At 36.5% G+C, this 10,325-nt stretch overlaps 2 non-coding genes and 1 pseudogene across 2 annotated transcripts; all 3 read right to left on the bottom strand.

Annotated features, from left to right (window-relative positions):
- Positions 1–1,294: 1,294 nt before the first annotated feature.
- Positions 1,295–4,047, bottom strand: LOC138914564 (large subunit ribosomal RNA; annotated as a pseudogene).
- Positions 4,048–4,445: 398 nt separating this feature from the next.
- LOC138914563 (5.8S ribosomal RNA) lies at positions 4,446–4,624 on the bottom strand. Its single transcript, XR_011420407.1, has one exon. It is a non-coding gene; the product is annotated as a 5.8S ribosomal RNA (ribosomal RNA).
- Positions 4,625–5,247: 623 nt separating this feature from the next.
- LOC138914566 (small subunit ribosomal RNA) lies at positions 5,248–7,240 on the bottom strand. Its single transcript, XR_011420409.1, has one exon. It is a non-coding gene; the product is annotated as a small subunit ribosomal RNA (ribosomal RNA).
- Positions 7,241–10,325: the final 3,085 nt, after the last annotated feature.

Here is a 10,325-nt window from a genome sequence, read left to right as displayed (position 1 = left end):
TGTTGGCCATCACCTGCTTCAGCTCGCCTGAAGACGGGGTACGTATACCGCACCACCACGTGCCAGTCCTCGCACCTCGTGCACGCGAACACCCAGCGCTGGGGCGATCTCCTTTCGCACCTTCTCAGCGAGCTGCTTCCCCGAGATATTCGGGTCCGCGCTGTGCACGACTGCCGACCAGGTCTCCCGCGGCTTACGCGGCAGTGGGACCGGTGCAGCAGAGGGCTGGGGCAGGCTTGGGTATGCAGCTGAATAAGACGGCGCGGTGGCAGCAGGAACCGGTCGCTGGGGTGGCGGCGGGAGCGTCTTAACCGACTGCTTAAAGCGGTCTTCAAGCACGGCGTTCCGAACATTCAGCGCGGAAATCAACGCCTCGTATCTCGCTGTGATACTCATCACTTCCTTGATGGCGCTCTGTGAGAGGCGGGCCGCGGAGTGCAACACAAATGCCTCCCTTATCGCCGCCAGCTCTTCAGCGACGCGGCCTGAGCCTGCTTTTACAACCTCCATGGCAAAGTCCTCCGATTTGTGAGCAACGGGCGAGGGGACAACGACCTCAGCTCCAGCGGCGGCAGCGGCGATCCTGGCGGCAGCAGCATCCGCGATCCTTGCGGCAGCAGATGCGGTGGCATCATTGTCAGGAGTATGGCCAGGGGCGGCAACGGCCTACCAGCGGGTGCAGGAGGCGGCGGCATCTCGAGAGAATCAAGATCCTCCTCGACAACGGGCTCTGGGCCACCAGAGGCCCCATCCACAGCCGGCACCTTGGCTCGCGACGCATCGCGGGTCTTCCCCTGATGGCCGCGTTTCCCTCTAGGGCGACCCCTACCCCGACCTGTAGCGCTGCTACTGCGACTGCTCGCCGACTCGCTTCCGGACTCGATGGTGTCCATTGCGGACGACATCTATCGGCAACAAACAACCACCCAAAAATATAACTTAGTAAAGTAACTCACCAAATTATATTCCAGCGATCTGGCAGCACTTAGCAATGGCACCAACCACTTAGTCCGTACACACTCCCGCTAGCACAGCTGATCGTACGAGAGAAATCCCGCACTTGTGCCTAACGCCTCTCTCCAGAGAGCACTCGCGAGAGCGCACTCTCTCAACGCACGTGGCGCAATGGAAAATTCCCAATTCGAAAAACTGCGAATTTCCACCCTTATCCTCACTTTTCCAACTCGATTCTTACACCCAGCCGTTCACCTTCACAAACCGCAAATTTTAAAACGCTTTCCAGCGCCGAAACTCACGAAAATACCCGACTTAACTAAGCAGCACGACTAAAAGCACGTCCGTTCAGTTGGCTACCTTAAGAGGTACATCTATCTCTATAGATAGGGACAGTAGGAATCTCGTTAATCCATTCATGCGCGTCACTAATTAGATGACGAGGCATTTGGCTACCTTAAGAGAGTCATAGTTACTCCCGCCGTTGACCCGCGCTTACTTGAATTTCTTCACTTTGACATTCAGAGCACTGGGCAGAAATCACATTGTGTCAACACCCGCTAGGGCCATCACAATGCTTTGTTTTAATTAGACAGTCGGATTCCCCAAGTCCGTGCCAGTTCTGAATTGATTGTTAATTGATAATCGTTATAATTAATAAGAACTAATTGGTTTGACCCAATTAGTATTCTTAAAAATTTTAGCAAGAAAGTTCCACAATTGGCTACGTAACTAACTATCCGGGGAACAAGTAACTAACATAAATGCTAGAAACTCTATTTACCCAGAACGAGCACATAAACCATGTTATTGTTTCCCAATCAAGCCCGACTATCTCAATCTTCAGAGCCAATCCTTATCCCGAAGTTACGGATCTAATTTGCCGACTTCCCTTACCTACATTATTCTATCGACTAGAGACTCTTCACCTTGGAGACCAGCTGCGGATATTGGTACGGCCTGTTGAGAAGTTTGCGTGTCCCCACCATAAATTTTCAAGGTCCGAGGAGAAATATCGACACAACAGTATATGTCATGCTCTTCTAGCCCATCTACCATATCTCTCTGCGAAAGACTTCCATGGTAGTACGGCTATAAAACAGAAAAGAAAACTCTTCCGATATCTCTCGACGGCTTCTTTATGGTCGTTCCTGTTGCCAGGATGAGCACGAGGCCCATATTTAATAACAAACGGATACTCAACAGGTTACGGAATTGGAACCGTATTCCCTTTCGTTCAAAATTATTCAAGTATATTATATTAGCTTGATTTGTATATATTGCGTTTTTGGTTTTACTTGAAAATTTTCGGCTTTCGCCTTGAACTTAGGACCGACTAACTCGTGATCAACCACTGTTCACACGAAACCCTTCTCCACTTCAGTCCTCCAAGGTCTCATTCGATTATTTGCTACTACCACCAAGATCTGTACCAATGGCAGCTCCATGCAGGCTTACGCCAAACACTTCTACGCATACCATTGTACCTTCCTACTCACTAAAGTTTCAAAATTTATATCACAAGTAATATAAATCATCTACTTTAGCGGTAATGTATAGGTATACAACTTAAGCGCCATCCATTTTAAGGGCTAGTTGCTTCGGCAGGTGAGTTGTTACACACTCCTTAGCGGATTTCGACTTCCATGATCACCGTCCTGCTGTTTTAAGCAACCAACGCCTTTCATGGTATCTGCATGAGTTGTTAATTTGGGCACCGTAACATTACGTTTGGTTCATCCCACAGCGCCAGTTCTGCTTACCAAAAGTGGCCCACTGGGCACATTATATCATAACCTTAAACTTCATATCAAGAAAGTTAAGGTTCTTACCCATTTAAAGTTTGAGAATAGGTTAAGATCGTTTCGACCCTAAGGCCTCTAATCATTCGCTTTACCAGATAAGATTATTTTATATAATATTAAAATGCACCAGCTATCCTGAGGGAAACTTCGGAAGGAACCAGCTACTAGATGGTTCGATTGGTCTTTCGCCCCTATACTCAATTCTGACAATCGATTTGCACGTCAGAACTGTTTCGGTCTTCCATCAGGGTTTCCCCTGACTTCAACCTGATCAAGTATAGTTCACCATCTTTCGGGTCACAGCATATATGCTCAAGGTACGTTCCAGTTAGAGGCATAAATAATATAAATATCATTATACATAACTATATAGAACGCCCCGGGATTGTGTTAATTAGCTATAAATAGTTAAAAAACTAATCCCATTATTAGTCAAGTTAATTACGCTATTAGGTTTATATCCCAATAACTTGCACATATGTTAGACTCCTTGGTCCGTGTTTCAAGACGGGTCCCGAAGGTATCCTGAATCTTTCGCATTGTTAATCCTACAAGTGCATATAATAAACACAAAAATCAATGATAATCATGCCATTATATAATTCCGAAAAATTAACGCACTGTATTCATATAAATCTATCAGCACTTTATCAAATTAATAACATTTATTCTGTGTTAAAATGCAAGCAATTTAATTTGAATAAACTATAAGTTATATTTTATGATAAATTTGGTATGCTAATAGATTACAATGTCCTTATATGGAAAAAATGCACACTATTATCATAATATTGTTTAAATATTACAATTTTAATGATGAATTTTCCATAACGGATATTCAGGTTCATCGGGCTTAACCTCTAAGCAGTTTCACGTACTGTTTAACTCTCTATTCAGAGTTCTTTTCAACTTTCCCTCACGGTACTTGTTTACTATCGGTCTCATGGTTATATTTAGTTTTAGATGGAGTTTACCACCCACTTAGTGCTGCACTATCAAGCAACACGACTCTTTGGAAACATCATCTAGTAATCATTAACGTTATACGGGCCTGGCACCCTCTATGGGTAAATGGCCTCATTTAAGAAGGACTTAAATCGTTAATTTCTCATACTAGAATATTGACGCTCCATACACTGCATCTCACATTTGCCATATAGACAAAGTGACTTAGTGCTGAACTGATTTCTTTTCGCTCGCCGCTACTAAGAAAATCCTTGTTAGTTTCTTTTCCTCCCCTAATTAATATGCTTAAATTCAGGGGGTAGTCCCATATGAGTTGAGGTTGTATATAACTTTTATTTGCAATTAATTCTTTATATATAATGATAAAACATTTTATTAAATTCGTTTAAAGCTGACGTATATATATATTAATGGCATTTATTTGTAACGAATTAACGAAGAATAATAATATTGTCAACGTTTTTCATATTTCAAATCATTAATAAGAGACAATTCTAGATAATATTTTATGCTAGACATTTCTCAGTATTATTTGATTGAAAAAGAAAATATTCCTCTTCGTTTTTCTCAAAGTTTAATTACTATTGTGAGATAATGTTTTTCATATATTTGTTAATATTATGAATAAAATAATTAAATTATTTTTATCCAATAATATACCATATGCTTATAAAATTTTATTATAAAATTTGTATAAACAACTTAATTAGCATAGTCTTACAACCCTCAACCATATGTAGTCCAAGCAGCACTATAAAATTAATTAAAGTACATAACAGCATGGACTGCGATATGCGTTCAAAATGTCGATGTTCATGTGTCCTGCAGTTCACACGATGACGCACAGTTTGCTGCGTTCTTCATCGACCCATGAGCCGAGTGATCCACCGCTTAGAGTTTTATAATATTGGTTTTAAATTTGGTCAAATATGTTTTTATTGAAAGAAATTAAAAATACACCATTTTACTGGCATATATCAATTCCTTCAATAAATGTATTTATATACCTAAAATAAATGCTGCGAAATGTCTTAGTTTTATATAAACAATATATATCAAAGTATTATTTGTAATGGCATTTGTTTGTTAATATATATTGATAATTTTATATAAAACATTAACCTGAAACCAGGTACAACATTGTATATTTTAGGTTGTTGCATTATCCAATGTATGATCATCATCAAATTAGTTGGCCAATACATCTCGCAACGCGTGTATATTATGGTCCATATACACACAAAAGTTTATAATAAATATATAAAATATATTTTATTATATTAATAATTCGATTTGCTTGTTCGATTTTTATGTTTGTTTCTATTTTATTTATTTGTAATAATATTATATTATTACAATATTTCGATTTGCTTGTTCGAAATTTATTTGATCTTTTACTTTTAAGATCATATTTTTGGTATAATTATTATTATAATTATTATGTATATATATATATATATTGGTAATTTGTATTAAATTTGTATTAACAAATTTTTTTATTAACGGTAAGGATATTATACAATAATGATCCTTCCGCAGGTTCACCTACGGAAACCTTGTTACGACTTTTACTTCCTCTAAATAATCAAGTTCGGTCAACTTTTGCGAAACAACCGTAACACACAAGGCGTCACAGTGATCACGTCCGGAGACCTCACTAAATAATTCAATCGGTAGTAGCGACGGGCGGTATGTACAAAGGGCAGGGACGTAATCAATGCGAGTTAATGACTCACACTTACTGGGAATTCCAAGTTCATGTGAACAGTTTCAGTTCACAATCCCAAGCATGAAAGTGGTTCAGCGGTTTACCCGGACCTCTCGGTCTAGGAAATACACGTTGATACTTTCATTGTAGCGCGCGTGCAGCCCAGGACATCTAAGGGCATCACAGACCTGTTATTGCTCAATCTCATTATTGCTAGACGCAATTTGTCCATTTAAGAAGCTAGTGTCCTTATAATGGGACAAACCAACAGGTACGGCTCCACTTATATAAACACATTCAACACAATAAACATTTTACTGCCACCATGAATGAAGGCTATATAAGCTTCAACACCATAATCCTGAAGATATCTATTTAATATATTTGAGTCTCGTTCGTTATCGGAATTAACCAGACAAATCACTCCACGAACTAAGAACGGCCATGCACCACCACCCATAGATTCGAGAAAGAGCTATCAATCTGTCTTACACACTTATGTTCGGACCTGGTAAGTTTTCCCGTGTTGAGTCAAATTAAGCCGCAGGCTCCACTCCTGGTGGTGCCCTTCCGTCAATTCCTTTAAGTTTCAGCTTTGCAACCATACTTCCCCCGGAGCCCAAAAGCTTTGGTTTCCCGGGAAGCGACTGAGAGAGCCATAAAAGTAGCTACACCCAATTGCTAGCTGGCATCGTTTATGGTTAGAACTAGGGCGGTATCTGATCGCCTTCGAACCTCTAACTTTCGTTCTTGATTAATGAAAACATCTTTGGCAAATGCTTTCGCTTAAGTTAGTCTTACGACGGTCCAAGAATTTCACCTCTCGCGTCGTAATACTAATGCCCCCAAACTGCTTCTATTAATCATTACCTCTTGATCTGAAACCAATGAAAGCAGAACAGAGGTCTTATTTCATTATCCCATGCACAGAATATTCAGGCATTTGAAGCCTGCTTTAAGCACTCTAATTTGTTCAAAGTAATTGTACCGGCCCACAATAACACTCGTTTAAGAGCACTAATGCAGGTTTTTAAATAGGAGGAACATATGAAAAAATACAAGTATTTAAACACATATAAGAACTCCACCGGTAATACGCTTACATACATAAAGGTATAGTACTAACCACAATTGTAAGTTGTACTACCCGTATGAAGCACAAGTTCAACTACGAACGTTTTAACCGCAACAACTTTAATATACGCTATTGGAGCTGGAATTACCGCGGCTGCTGGCACCAGACTTGCCCTCCAATTGGTCCTTGTTAAAGGATTTAAAGTGTACTCATTCCAATTACAGGGCCTCGGATATGAGTCCTGTATTGTTATTTTTCGTCACTACCTCCCCGAGCTGGGAGTGGGTAATTTACGCGCCTGCTGCCTTCCTTAGATGTGGTAGCCGTTTCTCAGGCTCCCTCTCCGGAATCGAACCCTGATTCCCCGTTACCCGTTGCAACCATGGTAGTCCTAGATACTACCATCAAAAGTTGATAGGGCAGACATTTGAAAGATCTGTCGTCGGTACAAGACCATACGATCTGCATGTTATCTAGAGTTCAACCAATATAACGATCTTGCGATCGCTTGGTTTTAGCCTAATAAAAGCACATGTCCCATAAGGTTCATGTTTTAATTGCATGTATTAGCTCTAGAATTACCACAGTTATCCAAGTAACTGTTAACGATCTAAGGAACCATAACTGATATAATGAGCCTTTTGCGGTTTCACTTTTAATTCGTGTGTACTTAGACATGCATGGCTTAATCTTTGAGACAAGCATATAACTACTGGCAGGATCAACCAGAATAATGTTTTCGTTCATATTTCAATTCATTTTTTGAATAGAAATTACTAATATAAATATAATAGATTTTATTTCCATATTATTTGTTCGGTTTTTCTTAAATATTGATTTTAATTCAATATTTTTTTTTTGCTTTGTGAAATAATTCTATTTTAATTCGAATACGGCCATTTTTATATGGCATTCGTATACGTTCTTTAATTTTTACTTGTTTCGCCACTAATATAACAAGTTTATAATTGATGTTAAAGAAAAAGTACAACTTTTTTATAACACAATTTTCATATATATTGTTCTTTCTATAAGTTTTTATTATATTATATATACATATTTCATTCTAAAATATCATTTTTGTTCAACATACATAATTATTGTATCCACACATGTACAATTTTTGTTTAACCAATATAAATATTGAGTTAAATCATTTGCATTTTGATGATAAATTTAAAATTTATCTTTTCCATATAACTCTCTGGTAATATATGATATAAAACCGAGCGCATATGAAATTATTTTGATCACTAATATTGCAATTATATTTTATTATAATGCTTTTTGTAAACACATTGTACCGGCAAGCGATACTCTGTGCCCAAACGACAGGGGATATAATAATTTAATATAATTATCATATATACCTGCCACCAAAGATTAACGATAAAGTCGGAAACAATTTGTTATTCTATATATAATAGAAACTTGACCTCTGTTTCACCTTATTATCATGGGTTTATAATATTAACCGCGTAGCCAAGTCTTAATTTCATTTAAGAAACAAATTTATACGGATAATATTTTGATTTTAATATATGTTGTTCTATTGATAACAAAAGTATATATTATAATATATTTTTGTTCAATAGTAGATGGACTACTTACTGTACCATCCTTATTTTTTTTATTATTGATATACATTATATTGACAACAGCATATGATATTCATATGGTTTGTTCAATAATTAATTGGTGGACAACCACTGACCATCCTATAGTAGTTTTTGGCCACGACGTCTAAATATCGAAATTATTTAATTCCGTTTGCCACCCATAGATAGATATTAACTATCTATAATAATAATGTGTACGCATAAAATATTATATGTATATATATAGACCAACAGACAAGCACTTCACCCTATAGTAGTTTTTTTGCCACGACGTCTATATATCGGGCATATTTAATTCTCTTTGCCACCCAACCAAGATATTCACTTTTTTATATAAAGTATTATTTGATCATATTAATAAAACCAATAATTTCTTCCATATTCATATAATTTCTTTATCAATTATTTTTTTTTCATATCCATATAATCTATATGCCGTATCCATATAATGAATACGTCATATCCATACAACTAGCCATATTTGTATGTCAATGTATATTTTATTATACATTTTTTTTCTTTATACATATAATATGGTATTTCCATATCGCTATAATTGATTATATGTATAAGATATCATTTATATATAGCATTGCCAAAATAATATGATAAACATAATTTTGAACAATACGGCCGGTCGGCGAGCACTGCCTCCCTATATATGTTTTTTGGCCACGACGTCTAAATATTGGGTATTTTTCGTACTGCGGCCCCCGGTGTATGTAAATTGGGCATATTTCGTACTGATGCCACATATCTATATGACTCATTATTTTCTTCCATATCAATATAACTTCTTTTATTTCCATATTCAAGTAATTTCTTTATTTGCCATATCAATATAAAATATTTTTTGGTCATATTTATATAATCTATATGCCGTATCCATATAATGAATACGGCATATCCATACAACTAGCCATATTTGTATGTCAATGTATATTTTATTATACATTTTTTTTCTTTATACATATAATATGGTATATCCATATCGCTAAATTGAATTATATGTATAAGATATCATTTATATATAGCATTGCCAAAATAATATGATAAACATAAATTTTGAACAATACGGCCGGTCGGCGAGCACTGCCTCCCTATATATGTTTTTGCCACGACGTCTAAATATTGGGTATTTTTTCGTACTGCGGCCCCGGTGTATTTAATTGGGCATATTTCGTACTGATGCCAACATATCTATATGACTCATTATTTTCTTCCATATCAATATAACTTCTTTTATTTCCATATTCAAGTAATTTCTTTATTTGCCATATCAATATAAAAATATTTTTTGGTCATATTTATATAATCTATATGCCGTATCCATATAATGAATACGGCATATCCATACAACTAGCCATATTTGTATGTCAATGTATATTTTATTATACATTTTTTTCTTTATACATATAATATGGTATTTCCATATCACTATAATTGAATTATATGTATAAGATATCATTTATATATAGCATTGCAAAATAATATGATAAACATAAATTTTGAACAATACGGCCGGTCGGCGAGCACTGCCTCCCTATATATGTTTTTGGCCACGACGTCTAAATATTGGGTATTTTTCGTACTGCGGCCCCGGTGTATGTAAATTGGGCATATTTCGTACTGATGCCAACATATCTATATGACTCATTATTTTCTTCCATATCAATATAACTTCTTTTATTTCCATATTCAAGTAATTTCTTTATTTGCCATATCAATATCAAATATTTTTTGGTCATATTTATATAATCTATATGCCGTATCCATATAATGAATACGGCATATCCATACAACTAGCCATATTTGTATGTCAATGTATATTTTATTATACATTTTTTTTCTTTATACATATAATATGGTATTTTCCATATCGCTATATTGAATATATGTTAAGATATCATTTATATATAGCATTGCCAAAATAATATGATAACATAAATTTTGAACAATACGGCCGGTCGGCGAGCACTGCCTCCCTATATATGTTTTTGGCCACGACGTCTAAATATTGGTATTTATCGTACTGCGGCTCCGGTGTATGTAAATTTGGCATATTTCGTACTGATGCCACCATATCCATATAACTTATTTTTTGTTCTATAATCTATATAATAATTTTTTTTCCATACCTATAACTATTTAACTAATTTTTTTCCATATCCATACTTGAACTTATTATTTTTCCCATA

This window comes from Drosophila takahashii, unplaced genomic scaffold (genome assembly GCF_030179915.1).
Source record: "Drosophila takahashii strain IR98-3 E-12201 unplaced genomic scaffold, DtakHiC1v2 scaffold_29, whole genome shotgun sequence".
Classification (NCBI taxonomy): Eukaryota; Metazoa; Arthropoda; class Insecta; order Diptera; family Drosophilidae; genus Drosophila; species Drosophila takahashii.
This window is presented reverse-complemented; position numbering and strand designations above follow the sequence as displayed.